This window comes from Pygocentrus nattereri, chromosome 12, assembly GCF_015220715.1.
Source record: "Pygocentrus nattereri isolate fPygNat1 chromosome 12, fPygNat1.pri, whole genome shotgun sequence".
Taxonomy (NCBI): domain Eukaryota; kingdom Metazoa; phylum Chordata; class Actinopteri; order Characiformes; family Serrasalmidae; genus Pygocentrus; species Pygocentrus nattereri.
In genome coordinates, this window is record NC_051222.1 from 37,734,379 (window position 1) to 37,754,238 (window position 19,860).

Sequence of the window (19,860 nt, forward strand, 5' to 3'; positions counted from 1 at the left end):
ACAGCATCTGACTGACGTTCATTTCAAACAGACACTTCTAATACAGTCAGAGAAAACACGGCACAGTGAATAAGAGCACAGCATGACATCATAGGAGGGTGGAAATGTAATTCACGTTCTAGCTGGAAAATATTTATAATAAAATAAATCATTAAAAATCTCTAACTTATTAAATGTAATACACTGTGTTTACAGATCTACAGTTGAGTTTAACAGGTTTCCTCTGATTTCCACACGTGGATCTGAGTGGAAAGCCAGAGCTGGAAGGTGTGTCATGTTTTTTTCATGATCAACACAGAACAGAACTGCAGTCTATTGCTGCGGTGATTTGGGATTGAACAGGTTAGACAGTGGAATCTGGAGGAGCTCAGTAAGTGCTGGAGTGTCAGCTCTGGTAGGGTCAGTCTGGCAGCTCTGTGTGAGAGTCTTTTGAAGACCAAATGATTTAACAGGTGGAATCAGGTGAACTCCTGTTTATTTGGAATGAACACATACAGCCACACCAGCCTGTTGTGGGTAAAGCAGAATACCCTGGTTTATTGTTTAAAATTGACTCAGTATTTGGTAATAGGGTCTAATTCTAGTAGATTAATTCTGGTTTATTTATATTGGGGTTTAGAAACTGGTAGACTGAATCTGATTGGTTGGTGTTGGGGTTACACTCTAGTAGGCTGAAACCCATTGGTTGATGTCAGGGTTTAGGGTCTGGTACACTGAACCTGTTTGGTTGGTTTTGGGGTTTAGACTCTGATTGGCTGAATCTGATTGGCTGGTTTTGGGGTTTACGGTCTAGTTGGCTGCATTTGATTGGCTGGTTTTGGGATTTAAGGTATGGTAGACTGAATCTGATTGGTTGGTGTTGGGGTTTAGACTCTGATAGACTGAATCTGATTGGTTGGTGTTGGGGTTTAGACTCTGGTAGACTGAATCTGATAGGTTGGTGTTGGGGTCCAGGCTCTGGTAGACGGAATCTGATTGGTTGGTGTTGGGGTCCAAGCTCTGGTAGACTGAATCTGATTGGTTGGTGTTGGGGTCTAGACTCTGGTAGACGGAATCTGATTGGTTGATGTCAGGGTTTAGGGTCTGGTAGTCTGAATCTGATTGGTTGGTGTTGGGCTCCAGGCTCTGGTAGTCTGAAACTGATTGGTTGGTGTTTGGGTTTAGGCTTTGTTAGAGAATCCCTTATTAATTATTTTGGGTTTAGACTCTAGTAGCCTAAGTGTGACTGGCTGAAGTTGGAGTTTTGACTCTGGTAGACTGAATCTGATTGGCTGGTGTTGGATTTTAAATGTTTCTAGACTGAATCTGATTGGTTGGTTGTGGGATCTGGAGGACTGGACCCATGTTGATGTCCTGATAATCATTATCAGTCTGACATCATAATAACATGTGGGCACTGCTTCCCATTGAGTAAACTGACTATGGTTAAAACAAGACCATTATGCATAAAATGACAATGAATTAATAAAGTTTCTGTTCAATAATCATCAAATATATAATCCATGGCCTGATCACAAACCTCAAAAAACACAATTTATAGTTACAACGATACATTTACTGACAAAGGACTGAGCAGCTCTAAGTGCTAAAAAGAGCATTCCTAAACATTCTTTTTTCAAAAACAATGCATTAACAAATCCACAATAGTTTAAAGGTGTATTCCACTTTCTTTACTCACTGTGTTGTTTGTTGGTGGTCTGGTGATGACCGAGGCTGTAGAATGAGAGAAATCACAAAGTTAATCACATCGTCCTTGTGCACCATGAAAGTGTAATTATTCAAAGGCAGAGGTAGACTTTGAATATCTGATGAAATAAAAAATGAATGGTCAGAATCACAGCCAGAATCTTTATCTACCTGGTATTTAATGTGGAAACAGACAGTGCATAAACAGTCTGTGGGTAATATAAAGGATGTTAAACCGTAGTATGGAGTGACAATCATGCAGTAAAGTGTATATAGACAGTATGGCCAGCTACAGCTGAAGATGTGACCAGTATTCTATAATATATTATATATAATATTCTATATATACACCTGGCCAATAAAGCTTGATTCTAATTCTGATTTAGAACCCTTGCTTTCACAAAAGAACCCTTGAAAAAACTAATCTTTCTTAAGAGTGACCTTGTTATTTCTCTACCCAGAATATAGACAAGTCCTCAGCTAAGCTCCCCCAGTGAGTAAGACTGTTAAAGCGTGGGCTGAAGAAGCAGATTAGTGTGGTTTGGTAGCTCCAGCTGGGAGGTCATCAAAGATGCTGCTGTACAAGAGGATGGTGCTGGAGGAATGTCTCCTCTAGCCCTTGTGTTGAATATATGGGGAGATTGTGAGCGCTGATAGGTGCACGAGCAGTTGTCTGAAGTCATGTGATTTCCTGAAGTATTGTAGACAATGGAGTCCGTCATGCACTTCGAGTCTGAAGGAAGTTGCTCGGTCAAGTGATCTCCCAGGAGAGTCTGGGAAATGAAGTCCGTTCCTTCCGTGAGTCATCCCAATGCGAGACAAAACCCCAATCAATAACCCAGGATAGGCTATGAGGTTCAGTCCATGCTGTGTGCCTGACCCACTGCATTTTCTCAGGCAGCAGTTATGTCTACAAAAAGGCCTGGTATGACCTACGTAGATTCAGTCAAGAGATAAACAGACTTACACTGGAGCATCACTACAACACCAGAGACCAGGCGCATGTAGAAAGGCCTGAAACTGCTCACAGATTCTCAAAATAAACATAGAGGAGTGGCCACAAATCAACTTCCACTCTGCTCTGCTGGATGAGCTGAATGACCTCTATGCTCACTTTAAAACCCTCAAGACAAAACCACAGAGGAGCTTTCCGGTGGGCAAGCAGACGCAGGGGCCAGCTGCAGCACTGAAGAAGAGGCTAAGCAGAGTAAAACCACAAAAAGCAACAGGTGGTGGTGCACTCAGGTTATGTGCAGCAGAGCTGGCTGATGTCTTTAGTTCAGACATATTGGACCTTTTTTAGCACATGCTCTAATTCACACCTGCTTTGAGACAACAACCATTGTGCAGCAAAGTAAAGCAGTCTTGTCTTAACAACTACAAGCCAGTTGCAGAGACTCTAATTGTAATGCAAATCTTTGAAAGACTCATCTTGGCTCATAAACAGAACAGTGTACTGGATACACTGGACCCCCTCCAGTTTGTGGATCTGTAAAAGGTACTATTTGCAATGCCATCCACACAGCTTGACTACAGCTTTGCGTTCAACACCACAACACACCAGCATGGACTGGACACAAGCTGGGACACAAGCTAGGACTGACACCCTCCTTGTGCAACTGGGTTTTAGATTTCCTGATGGGCAGACCCCAGTCTGTCAGGAGTGGAAACTACATCTCCTGAACATGGGTTATGAGCACAGGGTCCCCAGAGCTGTTAACAATACAAAGGAGATGATTGTGGACTATCCTTCATAGGTGGTCAGAGGACAGTGATTCTCAGTCCAGCAGCAACAGTGAGGCATCTAAAATCTCCAGCAGCACTGCTGTAACTGGTCCTCTCACACCAGTGCAGCACACCACCAGCGTGTCAGTGTCATTGCAGTGCTGAGAATGACCCACCACCCAAGTAATACCTACTATGTGGGGGTCCAGACCACTGAAGATCATGGTGACGAAGTATGCAAGAAAACAGATGGACTACAGTTTGTAACTGTAGAACTACAAAGTGCCCCTGTAAGGTCAGTGGAGCTCATTAGATTTAATGAATGTAGAAACAAGGTAGGTGTACACACACACACACATGCCACACCCACACACACACACACCCCACACACTCTAAGATGCTTATCTTTCTCTTTTGCAGGAGGACCTGGAGCCTATCCCAGCAGTAATTGGTCGTAAGGCAGGATACACCCTGGACAGGTCACCAGTCCATCGCAGGGCCGACAGACAATTTAGCCAATGTCCAGTTGGCCTGACTGCATGTCTTTGGACTGTGAGAAGAAACCCACGCAAACACGGGGAGAAACATGCAAACTCCACACAGAAAGGACCGAGGTCACCCAGCCAGGGAATCAAATCCCCAGGCCCTTCTTGCTGTGAGGCGCTACCCACTGCATCACCATGCCACCAAGGTGTATAACATAATACATAACATAATATAAACATACACTATATTGCCAAAAGTATTCGCTCGCCTGGCTTCACACACATATGAAATTGAGTGATATCCCATTCTTAATCCATACAGTTTAATATGCTGTCGGCCCACCCTTTGCAGCTATAACAGCTTCAAGTCTTCTGGGAAGGCTTTTCACAAGGGTTAGGAGTGTGTTTATGGGAGTTTCTGACCGTTCTTCCAGAAGCGCATTTATGAGGTCAGACACTGATGTTGGACGAGAAGGCCTGGCTCACAGTCTCCACTCATTCATCCCAAAGGTGTTCTATGGGGTTGAGGTCAGGACTCTGTGCAGGCCAGTTGAGTTCTTCCACACCAAACTGGCTCATCCGTGTGTTTATGGACCTGCTTTGTGCACTGGTGCGCAGTCATGTTGAAACAGGATGGGGATGTCCACAAACTGTTCCCACAAAGTTGGGAGTGTGAAATTGTCCAAAATCTCTTGGTGCTGAAGCTTAAAGAGTTCCTTTCACTGGAACTAAGGGGCCGAGACCAACTCCTGAAAAAAATCCCACACCATGATCCCCCCTCCACCAAACTTTACACTTGGCACAATGCAGTCAGACAAGTATCGTCTCCTGACAACCGCCAAGCCCAGAATCGTACATCGGATTGCAAGGTGGAGAAGCGTGATGGGTCACTCCAGAGAGACAAGTCTCCACCGCTCTAGAGTCCTGAAAAAGATGTCATCTGGATGGCAGCAAGTATAGCTCTAAAGCTTGTATATATCATGCAGCGTTAATGATGCCTTCACAGATGTGCAAATCACCCATGACATATGCATCAATGCACCCCCTTACCAACACAGATGCTGCCTTTCGAACTCTACGCAGATCACAAACCGGGTGGTCCCTCTCCTCTTTAGCCTGGATGATGTGGCGTACAGGGCAGTTGCGCAGTTTAAGCTGTTTGCTATGTGGTTGCTAAGGTTTGGCTCAACGGCTGCTAAGGTTTATGTTTTGGTTGCTAAGGTGTTTCTAGGATGTTGCAGTAATGTGATAGGTGTTTACTAAGTGGTTTTTAAGGAGCTACCAAGCAGTTGCTAGATATTTAAAAAAAATAAATGGGAGTCTATGGGCAGAACAAACATGCAGTTTAGTGGTTTTGGGCAAAGGAAATAACAGGATTTGGGTGAGGGCAAAAATAAATGGCACCCTAAGGAAAGAAGAAAGGATGACAAAAATGACGAATAGATGAGTGTAGGTCAGAACAACATTGAATTAGTGTTCTGGGTTTTGCCCTGTGATAGTATAGAAGGCAAAAAGTGTCTTTTGGTTGGACAGAAGTACAGTAGATGCCACTTCGACACCCCATTTGTTTCTTTTCTTATTTAACAACAACTGTACAAAAGCTGTATGTTAGATCAAAAAGCTGGATACAAGCACACCATTCCCAATCGGACTGAACATTATAGAGTTGGAATGTTGTTGATATCTTGAAATTGTGGGATGAGTAAGCGGACAAAAATCCAGCAGAAAAATAAGGAAAAATCTTATTAAGAAATATTTTCTTGTGAAATATTTTCTCTTGGCTTCACCCTGGGTAGGTAGGATGGCCCACCCTCTTCACCTAAGTCCATGTGAAATGAGCCTGGGCCCAGAGAAGCCGGCAGTGTTTCTGGATACTGTTTATGTATGATTTCTTCTGTGAATGGTAGAGTTTAACTTGCATTTGTGGATGCAGCGACAAACTGTGTTTCACAGAAAGTAGTTTTCGGACGCAATGATTTCCACTACAGAATCATGTCTGGGTTTAATTCGGTGCTCCATGAGGATTACAACTAGCCAGTTTTGGTTTTTGGCCTTGTCCTTTGCATACAGCGATTTTTCCAGATTCCCTGAATCTTTTAAAACAATTATGGACATGGATTATGAAATGCCTAAGCTCTCTGCTATTGTATGCTGCTTTTTTTCAGATAATCTTATTAGAAATTATGTTAGTTGTGTTTCAGTTTCTTTGTAAACATGAACTTTAAGTGCAAAAACAAGTCATAGTAGCATCATATTAACATTTTTTCAAGAACATACATGCACAGTGCACAAAACGATTAAGTCAAGATAGTGGATCTCAGCTTTACAGTCCCCACAAATGAGGGGTGGAGCCGTGTGCTGAAATAACTTCACAGAACACAGAACTTGCCCTTCCCCCACCCGGCAGCCGTGGTATATTGTAGTTCCTGACTCCTGCTAGGAACAGTCATGGTGGTCTATGGCCCTGTGTCAAGTTAACCAGATTAGGTGGTTTGGGCTTCCTAGGAGAGTGGGTTACTCATTTCTCAGCATAAACTGAGAACCCTGCACCCATTGCACCCACTTAACAAGCAGTTCAAGAGGCAGGGAAGGCACCATGTTCCCATTGCATCCTCTAGGACAATGCTGATCTACTGACAGTCATTCAAGACATTCATCAATTTGCACTATCCCGTCTTTTAGAGAGGTAAAAGTAAATGAGGCCTGTTGACATAAACAGTTCTGTGATCGCTGGTCCTGTAGTTTGTGTTTGTTTCCTGTTTCTTTGCCATGTGACACATTGCTTCACAGCTCCTCCCACCACCATTCAAATTCAGCACAGACCACATGTGAGGGGACACTAGGTTCTATCTTTCTCATACTGCTACTATCCCTTTTGTTGGCATTTGCTGTAAATCAGTAGACTCTCAAGCAACAGATCCCACAGTCTCTGTTGCTTGAGAGTCTAATTGTTTTCACCTTGATTCATTTGATTAATAGAAAGTTCACGTCCACTCCACAGTGAGAACTGAAGTTTAGGCTTTGCAACTGACACTATAACACTGTTTGTCAGTACAGCCACTGACCTGAGATCAGGTAATGGACAAAGTTATATCTTTCACTGCCTGTAGTTTAGTCTGATTTTATCGTTTCCTTTTAGAGGCAGAGAAGGTCAACCTCATAACCTCATATCTCCTCCCACTAACCTCTGTGGTCATTAAATGGTGAAAAAACACACAAAAACCAACCAAACGTATCACATCAGTGCCTCTGTTGAGCTTTTACTTCTAGTGTCACATTTTGATGCATGTCTGCAGCAAAGCCAGATAGCAATATGGTGATGAACCCTTCCACTACGGAGAATCCACCCCACACAGATCGTAATGACCCCACTTGATATTTTACACATACCAGACAGAATTCAGCAAGCTGGTCCTCATATGTGATTCATTTTGCTATGGGATTTTAAACACACTATTGTTCCAAGTAGCATCTGCTCAGGTGTTTTGCAAGCTGCAGAGATTTTGACTTGCTTCAAGCCATCTGGATTAGTAAGAGACTGTGCAGCCACCTCTCCTCTTTTGAGCACTGAATGGAAATGCCCTAGTCTTGTGCAAAAATAGACCCTGCTCATCTAACTCTGTGCATGATGCTACCATGACATTTCAAGAGTTCTGTTGACGAGTTGGCAGCAACAGTATCTAGGGTAAACGCCCCTATTAAGCTCACCCAAATCTAAAATTTGACATATTTAAAGCAAAAGTCATTCTGTTTAGCAGGAGATGTTAAGTTAAAATGAAATATTAATCTCTCATGTAGCAATGTTTATTTTAATGTTATTAGTTTTATCATTTATAATAAAGTTATTAAAGTTTAAAAGTCAAAAGTCTGAGGTGTGCTTAATGGGTACATTCTGTACCCTTTAAGAACACCCCTGTTCCAATTAAGCTCACAAGAATATTGTACATTTAAAATTATTGTTAATGTAAATAATTTCAATTATTTTTTATTTTAAATTGAATTTAGACATGGAAAGTTGTTTGATCTCACTGAAAACATATGCAAAATTGACTTGATTATATTCTGGAAAACCACAACAATAATAATATGAGAGGAAAGTGATTGTGAATGAAATATTTATTAAAATTCATGTAAACATAACCAGATGCCCTAAAAGATATAAGCCAACACACGAAAACGTTAGTACCCTTAGTACACTCACTAAAATGACCACTCACACTCCCTTTGCCTTTAACTGTGCCTTGAACATTTTTTTCAATTTCCTCAAAGTTCCTTAAGTTGAAGGGCCCAGCCCCATCTAATTGTGCCCTGCACATGAAGAATCTCTTCTCAACATTTTCAATTCTGTCTCTAACTGGCAGCACGTATGTATTGTTTGGGCCCCTGCTCAGAAATTTCACAAGATACTGTTCTTCATCAGGAGGTGCAGAGACATTCATGGGCCGCCCAATGTAATGGGCTGGTGGAGAGGTGAACATAATGGCATAGTACACATCTGGCTCTATAACTAAGGATGGCTCAGGTGGAACATTTTCTGTGTTTGTCAACTTCCTTTCCTTTTCTTGTTTTCCTTCTTTCCATCTTTGGATTGTTCCATTTCCTTCCGCTTTTCATTCTCCTCTAGCCTGGCCATGACTTCTGGAGAGGTTAAGGATTCTCCATACTTTAATGTGCTTATTCTCTGTTTTTTGATGGTCTGCTTTTTGTTTGGAGTTATGTTCCGGATCATACCCTCTTTATATAGGTGACATGCCTCCTTCATCTTTGGGCAGGAGCTGTAATTCTGTCTTGGTTTTGTCATCTTAACTTTGTAAAAATAAGATATTGCTAATTATTTTACCTTAATTTACACAGAAAACTGACAATGATTGTTTTTAGACCATTAATGAACTATTCAGATAGGCAGTCTATGTAAGTGAGTTTAAAGGGAGCACCCCGAGCTTAATGGGGACAGCAATACTTTCGCATTTAAAATATAATGGACTTTATTTTAACATCAGTATTTTGTCACAAAAATGTTCTTTACCATGTATATAATCATATACTGTTTGTAGTGAAGCTAGAAATACGGATTATATGTTTATACTTGAGCTTTTTTCCAATGTGCTCACATTAATGCACTCCAGTTTTTATGCTGCTGTAGCCTTTAAGCTCATGTAAAAATGATACAAAATCTTTAAAAAATCCTGCAATCTACAAATATTATTTCTCATCCATTTGGAAATAAATGATGTGCTTAATAGTTAAACACAAGAAATGATCATGTGTGATTTAATATATTGGTGTCTGCAGCAATCTCATATGACTAGCATGCTAACAAGGAATTGCGGCATTTGCTAAAACCCTATAAAACTGTCTTTTGAATTCACTGTAACTTTCTCTTACATCCAAGTTCCAACTTGTGCTAGGTTGTGTTAAAACCATTAATCTCTTAAATTTGTAAAAATTTGTCATACTTACCCAAATTAAAAGTTGCTGTATATTAAAATTTTCTAAATCTGAGGGGTCTCTCCAGATCACAGTTTTGATGTGGCTTTCAAAATGGGTGCCGGGAAGAGGGAACATTGACAGGATGTTGTCAGAATATGCAGCAGTATGAGTGGCTTTAAATTGCATGGAATATTTTAAAAAACAACTACACGTCTTGATTTAGTTATCAAGCAGGATAATAACTTTTTTGTAGTAGCATAATTTGTGTTCAAAGTTGCAAGTGTGCTTAATGGGTAAGTGAGCTTAATAGGGGCGTTTACCCTACATCAAATTAGACTTGCATTCAACCTTATTCAGTACTGAGATGGAGATAAGTGAATCTTTCTCAGTCACTTTGACATCACAAGTGCCTCATTGTATCATTGCCCAATGCCGTACTGTAAACAAGGCCCTCTGTAATATGTTTCATTGAAATTTATTCACTATGTGGACAAAAGTATTGGGACACTATACATAACATTTTCATGACATCCCATTCTAAATCCATAGGTATTAATATGGAGTCCCACTCTTCTGGGAAGCTTCCATGCAAGATGTTGGAGAGTGTCTGTGGGAATTTTTGTCCATTCATCCTGAAGAGCATTTGTGAGGTCAGACACATCTGTTGGATGAGAAGGCCTGGCTCACAATCTCTGTTCTTGCTTATCCCAAAGGTGTTGGATGGGGTTGAGGGCCAGTCAAGTTCTTCCACACCAAACACCCAGTCAGGCATTTATGGGGCTGCTTTGCTCACTGGGACTCAGTCATGCTGGAACAGGAAAGGTTCTTCCCCAAACTGTTCTCACAAAGTTGGGAGCATAGAATTGTCCAAAATGTCTTGGTGCTGAAGCATTAAGATTTCCCTTCACTGGAACTAAGGGTTCTAGATCAACCCCAGAAAAACAACCCTATATCATCACCCCCCTCCACCAAACTTTACAGCTGGCACAGTGCAGTCAGGTGGGTAACGTTCTCCTGGTGGTCACCAAACCCAGACTCGACTATCAGACTGACAGATATAGCAGTGTGATTCCTCACTCCACAAAATATGTTTCCACTGCTCCAGATTTCAGTAACAGCACTTTACTCCACTCCATTCAGTGCCTGGCATCTGCTTTGTAATGATTGATCAATGACAAAGAGCTGTGTCCCAAAACTTTTGTCAAAATAGTTGATCTATTCAGTAATTCTGAAGGAGCATATCTGCCAAATGAAAGCAGTGAGTTATGAGACAGACTGTATATTAAGACTGAGAAATGTCAGATGTTTTTTTGCCTGAAGATATACCCGGAGCCCTGAACACCTCACCCTCATGTACCTCACCACTGTTTGTTAGGGATCAAACCTAACTCTTCTTGTATAAACAATAAGAGCATTAACTGTGATTGACTCAGCTGTGGTTATGACTCCTGTCACTGATCTTTCAGACAATGCATAAGAACAAACAGTGTGGTATTTTTTGTATATATTTATTTGAAGCAGGTCACGTTTTAGTGGCATAAAAAATTCAGACAAGGACTGAAACTTCACAGAAAAGCCTCAAGTTTAAAGTTTAATATGCACCTATAAACACTAAATCAAGAGAAAAAAGGAGATTATTTGGTCTCATCAACGTCTCAATATTGAAAGCATCAAGTGTACCATGACTTAAATTGCTCCTCAGATCTACAGTACAATCTAAAATAAGCAACTGAGTGTAAAATAACCGTAAAATAATATTTAAAATGTTACTATCATAGTTTTGACACATCCATCTGTGAAATCAACATTTTATACTGGCACAAAGTAAAAACACATTTTTCAAAAGAGCAGTTTGTTTTGATCCTATCACAGTCTTAAGCCGATGACCAAGCAAACGGCCAGATACCTGGCAAGCTCTGAAATTTTCTTAGCAAGTAAGCATGTGATAGATTTCAAGGTAACATTACTAAAGTTACATGGAGCAAGCAAAGACGAAGCTCTGTATGTAGCGGGTCCAAACCTTCACACAGAGCGAACATGCAAAGGGAACCCGGCCACGACTACTCTGCGTTGTGTTGTAAGGAAAAGGAGAACTCGTGGCCTCCAATGCCGGTACCAACTGGGAATCCATTATTGTCTGGATGTAAAAGACAAAAGTCATTGAGAAATAGCATCCAGCCTCGTGTCTGCCTGCACAAACCTCTCTCAGCCAACTCAATCTAGAGTCTCTAACATGAAAGAAACTAGCAGTCATACTGTAGCTACATTTCCACTAGGATATTGCTCTTACACATAACACATAAAGCAATAAAATAAAAAGCAAAGACATAACCAGTACAAAAATATATATAAAAAAACAATTATATTCAATATATAACCATATATATATTATGTGTATTATATATACTACTTCATATAATGCATCTTTATAAGACTGACTTCAAAGAAACGACAAAACCCCCTGGGATATGTGCAATATTACTTATTTAACACATGAACTTTACCTCATTTTTAATGTTTTTAATGTATACCCTTTTTAATACCTGCTTTTTATAGTATTTTATATGAAACCCTTTTTAAAAACATGAGAACAACCAAAAAGAATAAAACCTCTGAGCTAATGAAGCGAGTTTAAAACCATACCTGGATGTAAAAGACAAAAGTCATGGAGAAATAGCCTCCAGCCTCGTGTCTGCCTGCCCAAACCTCTGCGTGACCCCAGAATCACAGAAAGGTGGGGGGGGGGGGGTAGCATTACACATGGCACCAGCAGCTGTAGCTTGCTAATAATTCTCACCTTTATACTGGAGAATTCCGCCTAAATACACCTCTAATACATCCATCTCATAAAACAAAGGCATTTCGCTTCATATTGTACTGTTTTTTAACATTTTTAACACTGTGTCGAACATTATTTTAAGTATTTTACTGGAAACCAAAGTTTCACCGACCTCTCTCCTGCAGTGCTCTCAGCCAACTGAGGAGAGGGTGGCAGATGCAACCGATACAGCAGTAGCTCCGCCCACAAGGGGAAAACGGAGAAAAATAAAATGAAATAATCATTATAAAAATTCAAAAATATATAAATTTTAAACACATTTTCTGCCCAACACAACTCAGGATCATTTCCAACACATAAAATATGAAGATTTTGTGTGAAAAATAAATGAACTAAATTAAATCCATTACATATATACTGCACTTGGTGATGCCTCTACCCCTAGCATATTAATCAATGGAACAACATTCACACATTCAGAGGCTGTATATTGACCTCACTGAGATCGTGGGTAGGATCAGAAGAGATTCTGGGTACCTGTGTAGTAGCATGAACTGTATTGGGTAGATCAGAGGGGGTAACTGGAGAGCTAGTAAGACTACCTGAAGTATTTCAAGTAGCATGTACTGTATCCAAACAATCAGAGGACGTTGTGGGTAGTTGGGCAGTAGCATACACTTCGTTGGGATGATCAGAGGGGATTGTGGGTAACTGTGCAGTTACATATACAGTCTCAGGGGGATGAGAGGGCATTTTGGTTAGTTGGGCAGTGGTGTATACAGAGTTTAGAGGATCAGAGGGATGTATAGGTGGTTGAATAATAGCGTAAAGTGGTGTATCTTCAGAGTCTGATTGTGGTCTGAAGTCTTGAATCTCTTCATAGACACACACAGCAGGAGACATCTGTTATGGAAATACATACACTGGTCTGATTTGGAATGGAAAGGAAGAGTTTGTAACACTGTTTTCTACTCAAATATTCAATGATGCAAGACAAATTATCGATCAGATGTAATATAGCACTGGAATTAGATCAGGGGTGCCCAAAGTTTTTATCTTTGGAGGTCCAAACTGCAATATTTGTGGTGAGTCCAGGGCAAAAAAGACAAAACAGAACAAATAAAGAAGACAGGTAAAGGGCCCAATCAGACGTCTTCACTGGCTAAGTTAGGCCCATGACCCACACTGTGGACAGTCCTGATTTAAAGTAATATAAAACAACAGAATTCAAAACTGGAGTGCGCAACATGAATCTGGCAAGAGGAGGTGAAATAGAGCTTAATTCATTCTTTAGCCCAGAGACACTACAGCACACACATTCAGGTACTCACTTCTGAATTGATTCCTTCCTCTCTGCTGTTTGATGAAGAGCCTATGGAAAGACAAAATCATGTCAAAGCTGATTTACATAGTGCTTTTTACAACAGGTGTCGCCACAAAGCAGCTGCACAGAAAAATATGGGTCCAAGCCCCCAGTGGTGACAGTGGCAAGGAAGATTTCCCTAAGAGTGAAGAGCCCCTAAGAGGAACCAAGAGAAGAACCAAGGGTACCCATCCTTAAGGGTACCCATACAATATGTGGGACACCCACATATTATGTATCAGAATATTGAGAACAGCTAGCCTTAGCTCTCTTTATAATGAGGCCGCATTTGACCTGGAGCACCGTGTAAAGAGACATTTCGGCCCTAAAGCTGAAAAGTTGAAGCCTGATTCCGGTTGATGCCGCCGGTGTGTCAAATTAGTTTCAAAATATGACTTATAGTCTTATTATTTACTAATGACATTTGTTTTACATGAATGATGAAGGTCAGACTATCAGGATAGATTAGATGTAGTTTTTATGTCATGTAATGGGGTTTATGTTATCGGGTTTTTTTTAACATTGATAGGTCTTTTAAAATATACATGAACTTCATTCATATCAAGGTGAATCGATGCAGTTAACCCAGAATGTGTGTGCAAATGAACTGAACCTTTTGCCTGGATGCATCTGAGAAAGATCAGTGCTAATCCTCCGATCAGCAGCAGCAGCAGAGCCACACAGGCACACACAGTGATGGTGTTAGAAGAACCTGGAGAGACACAATGGAAAGATGGAAAATGCAGGACTTGTGTGCAACACATATTCCCATAGACACAACAATGACAAATACAAATCCTAATCAAAATTACTGATGGAGACCAAAACTAGCACTCAGTTAATATTAGAACTGTAACGAATTATTAATGTCAGTGTTTTGACAGGAAAGCGAAAGTGTGCAGGGCTGGGGATCCAACTGGACCAGGTTTGGGTTTCACTTGGATAAGGAATAATTGTAATTTTCACGTTGTAACCTCGTTCAAGTCTGACTGACTGACTGATTAGATTTACTGAACCTGAACTGAACTGAATCTGTGTAACTATCACTAACTCTTCCCAGACCCTTTAGTCAGTAACAGAAGCACTGGAGCTGTTTGCTTCCAGATGTGAGAGATAATACAGAGGTTCAGTGCTTATCACAAAAAGAGATTTATTTAAACCGATGTCCTAATCTAATTAACAGACACTCATGGGTTAAGTATATATAGCTCTTCCGCACCAAACTCACCCAGCGCTGCCTTTATGGACCTTGCTTTGTGCACTGGGGCTCAGTCTTGCTGGAGCAGGAAAGGTTCTTCCCTAAACTGTTCCCACAAACTTTAAAAGCACACAGTTGTCTAAAATGTCTTGGCTCTACTGAAGCATTAAGATTCCCTTCACTGGAACTAAGGATTCCAGACCAGCCCCTGAAAAACAACCCCATATAATTATCCCTCCTCCACCAAACTTTATGGCTGGAACAGTGCAGTCAGGCAAGTTACGTTCTCCTGCCATTCACCAAACCTGGACTCGTCCATCAGATTGCCAGACGAAGAAGCTGATTTGTTACTTCACAGAATTCGTTTCCACTGCTCCAGAGTCCAGTGGCGACGCTTTACACCACTGTATCCGCTTGCCATTGAGCTTGGCGATGTAGGGCTTGGGCTCAGCTGCTTGGCCATGGAAACTCATGCCATGAAGCTTCCGGCACAGTTTTTGTGCTAATTTTAATGCTGGAGGAAGTTTGAAATAAAGCCTTGGCGATTTCATGCTCTATGTTCCTCAGCACTCAGCGACATGCTCTGTTACTTTATGTAGTCTGACACTTCATGGCTGAACTCCTGTGGTTCCTAAATACTTCCACTTTTCAATACTACCACTCACAGTTGATTGTGGAATATCTAGGAGGGAAGACATATCATGACCTGACTTGTTGGTGGTCGGTGGTCTCCTATTACAGCACCATGCTTAAATTCAGTGAGCTCTTTAGACCTTTTCTTTCACAAATGTCTGTAAAGGCAGACGGCATGGCTAGGTGCATGTTTTTGTACACAACACCGGCAAAGAGAACATTAGAAGAGAAAGCACCATGTCAGCTAACAAGGTAGAGTCACAGTACAGGATTTTATTACCAGAGGTCACAAACTTTCAAGGCTTTATTGGCGCGAGATTGGCAAAGACCTACCAAACTTTTGTGGTGTGAGATGAATTTATTTCTATTTCTTTTACTAGCCTGAAACATTCTGCCTGAGAAAGTCCTGCATTCCTTTATCTCTCACCAATGAGTAAAAGCCAGTCTGAGATGTACTGTTATCCGGGCTTTTGCTTGGTCTCTCTCTCTCTCTCTCTCTCTTTCTCTTCCTCGCTTCCTCTGACAATGTCTTCTTCAGGCTCTTCGTAGCCTCTGCCATGATATCCTATCTGGGAATATCAGGCTACTTCTCATAGGTTAAGGCTTCCCTACCTATTTAAAATATATACTGTTTCACTATAGCACCATTTCAGGCTGTTCTGGGCAGTTTTGCATAGCATTTTCATACCATTTGGAGCCGAATTTGGAACCAAAACCCCCATCCCCCCCACCACCACCATCACCACCATAGCTGATGCCTGTACTCGTGTGGTGCTTCCCTGTGCATCTATTCGAGTGTCTGTGCAAATGCTTCTGTACATCAGTCCCCAAAACGACCAATGTTTTCTACTGTATTTTTCCATGCAAAGAGCTAAACATCAACGGATATGAATAAAATATACAGACGCTCACATTAAATGAATTAATGGAAAAGTCTCACCAGATGGATTTGTGTGTGTTGTGCTTCCTGACTTTGCTGTGGTGCAGTCCGTAGTGTCCAGTGGTGTTTGTATGTTGACAAATATGCAAAGAGAAAAAACAGCATAATCCATGTTAATGTCCACTATAAGCTTAAGCAGCAAAGAATGTCAGAATTTTAGTGTTTTCATATATTTGTGAAGACATTCGGGCATGGCATTAAAAAGGCAGCACACAACGGATTCTAATAGTCCTCTATATATGTGGCTGCTGCAGCTTGGTGTATGCACCAACTGAGGACATTAGACGACTGAATGTTTGTACAGAGTGTTTTATCGTAAAGTTTATTTTACACTAGAAGGACGCCAAGCATGGCCTTCTCAGCTGGCATAGTTGTAACACTTGAGTAACACAACACGGCGTTCATCGCTCCACCATTTCCATTTAAATAAATGTTTTACTATCTTTTATCAGGTCCGATTACAGCCCTGGTCAGTTGATTGAAGAATGAGGCCAATTGATTAAACAGCGGAATAAGGTGTGCTCTTTCTTTTTGGAATGGAGGTCTGCATCCACACCTTTTGTGGATAAACTTGGTGAACATTGAACTTAAAACCCTCCACATAACACTGACATAGCCATGCCATGTGCTTCATGCTGTCAGGGTTTTTCATGACACATTATGTCAAGTAATATCACAGTCATTACCAGTAATTGTCATGACAGGCGCTATAATGTTGAATGCCATGAATAGATTTTTTTCACATGCTAAGCTTTGCTCAGTGTATAATCCCATTTCCAGATGCTCTGCAAAATGGAAATACAATCAGAATGCAATGATACTCAAATCATTGAAACCCAGTGTTTGAAATAGTAGAAAAACTACATAAATGTTTTGTTGGGCACAAGAACACTTCAGAAACCCATTGTGAACATAATTCATCGCTGCAGCCACAAATGCAAGTTAACACTCTACCATGCAAAGAAGAAACCACACATATACAGGATTCAGAAATGCTGCCGCCTTCTCTGGGTCTGAGGTAATTTAATATGGACTGTTGAAATTCTGTTTGGATGCTGTGTCCTCCAGGTTAAAGAAGAGAGGAACCATCCAGCTCGTTACCCATGCAAAGTTCAAAAGCTAGCACCCGTGATGGTATGAGGGTGCATTAGTGCACATGGCATGGGTGACATGTACATCTGTTTTGGAGCCACATGTCCTGCCATTCAGACGACGTCTTTTTCAGCAAGAGAATGTCAAACCACTTTTGCGCAACAGCATGGCCCCGTAGTAAAAGAGTCTGGGTACTAAACTGCTCTGCCTGCAATCCAAACCTGTCACCACTGAAATAATTTGCTACTTAAAATCCTACACCTAGCAACAATGGGAAAACATTTCACTTTGAAAACTACTGCAGTTGGTCTCCTCGGTTCCTTGAGTGTTGTTAAAAGAAGAACCGATATAGCACAGTGCCCCAATTTCATTTGGTGATTTGCATATCATTGCATTCAGTAGTATATATTTATTATTCAGTAGTATATATTATTTATTTATCTAGTAGTATATATTTTGTGACAGATACATATATGAGTTATAGACTGTGACATCTTAAAATCCCTGTTGGTGCAGCGGCCTACAGACACGTTATGTCACACGTCATTATAATTACTTTATGATGCTGTCAGAGATGTTGTAATAACATCTACACCAATCATGATGGAATTCATTCTAACCATCTCCCTGCGACAGACTGAGGGAATGTTATAGAGAGATTGCTGAAAGTTTTTCCTGTTTATTCTGGCTTTCCAAAGATTTCTCCTCAGCTGGCTCAGCTCTTCAGACTCACGATGCCAGAGAGCCAGGATGCTATAAAAGTTCACACCATTCAGGATTTTTTGTTGCTGTTTTTACAACAACCATGAACCACACAGCACACCATGGATGGAATTTGCCTGTCGGGGTGCTTTATGGACTAACAGTGTACAAACAGTGGCTCCCAGAACATGTCAACAGTATTTGGGCAGCAACATGTGTGAAGTTAATCAAATACTTTATATTGTTTTTCATATGACTTTTATTTTGACTGTGACAGTAGCGAACTGTGACACTTAAACCATGGCCCTCTGACCCCCCTCCGCTCCTAAAGTACTGCAGAAGTGAAGAAAGTAAAATGAACATGATAGTTCAGCTCTAGAAACCCAATGAACAAATAGCCCAAAGAGGGTTATCAACTAAACAAAACTGCTAATTTCTTGGGCAAAATGAAAATCCTCCTTACAAATAATCACATCCTTGTACAAGTTCTGTTCTGAAAATGCATGACAGTCACGGCGTCCTACCACGCAGAACCAGCAGCGTTTCATACAAGCCTTCACATCACAACGGCGCTCACAGCAAAACAGCCATGAGAGTCAGAGAGTCAGAGATGACTGCTTTCTCAAATGACCCTCCACATTACACAAACAGTGTCCGTAACGGGCAGAATAAAATCAGCTGGCACGGCGGAGTCATAAAGTCCATCCCCCTGTCCTTTTGGTTGGAGTAGTTGATGGAAGGCTCACACAACTGATTCCTTGCTTTTAAATTAATCAACAATTGCTTCCCAAGCATTCTGATGACAATGGGCCGACTTGGAAAAACTTCCTAAATCACACAATCCCTCTCTGGCCCAAGACCCACTCGCCGCACCACACAGCAAGCACTCGCACCCTGTCGTTCAGGGGTATCGTGGTGTAATTGCTGGAGTTCTAATGGCTCTCAAAAGCCTCCTTTGTACCAAATTAAGCTATAGTGTAAGTCGTCCTTTCCCGATTAACTCCAACTTTTCGCTTAAAGTTGGCAAAGACAATAAATTCACAGTGACATCTTCCTCACTGGCATTAAAGTTCCACCATGATCCAACAAGCTAGCTAGCTTTTTTGCCAGCTTCATCTACAAAACCTGCATGTCTCCACATTGGGCAGAACTTGGCATAAAGTTAGCGATGACAAAGCCCACCTCTTTAGAGGGAAGATATGATTGATCAGTTTTACTGTCATTTAAAACTGGTCTCTCATTGAATTAATAACGCTTGGCCTTCTGTAAATTTATAGCTGGACCACCAATCACCAGCATTCTTTCCAGCAACAGCAGATACGGCACAATTCTGATAAAAGGAGACAAAGAGACTTCTTTAATTTAACCCGTCGTATTCCTGATGGTTCCCCTCTGCCCTGTGATAATCAGAGATGTCCAGAAAGGCAACATCTCTACATCTCACAGAATAGTTTAACCCAAACCTCTGAAATACCGTTTAGACCATTTCAAGCCTGACAGACCACCTGGGAATTCTGTATACACATTCCATTCTTTTCATTCACTGTAAGTATTTCATTTGATAATGTTCAGGAATGATTCACATGTTCAAATGTTTGTTAGGTTTTCTGTTTCATTTTCATTTGTTCTGATGACTGAACTCACTGTATTTTGCTGCATAATATGCGGAATGCAGAAAAATCAGCTTTGACCTCTTGACATAAGCCCCAAAATGAAAAGCAAAATGCTTCACATTGCTCACGTCATGCAGAGCATGTTTTATAATAAAATAAAAAGTAAATTAATATTGATACTGTGGCACTGGTGAAGACGGGGACGCAATAAAGG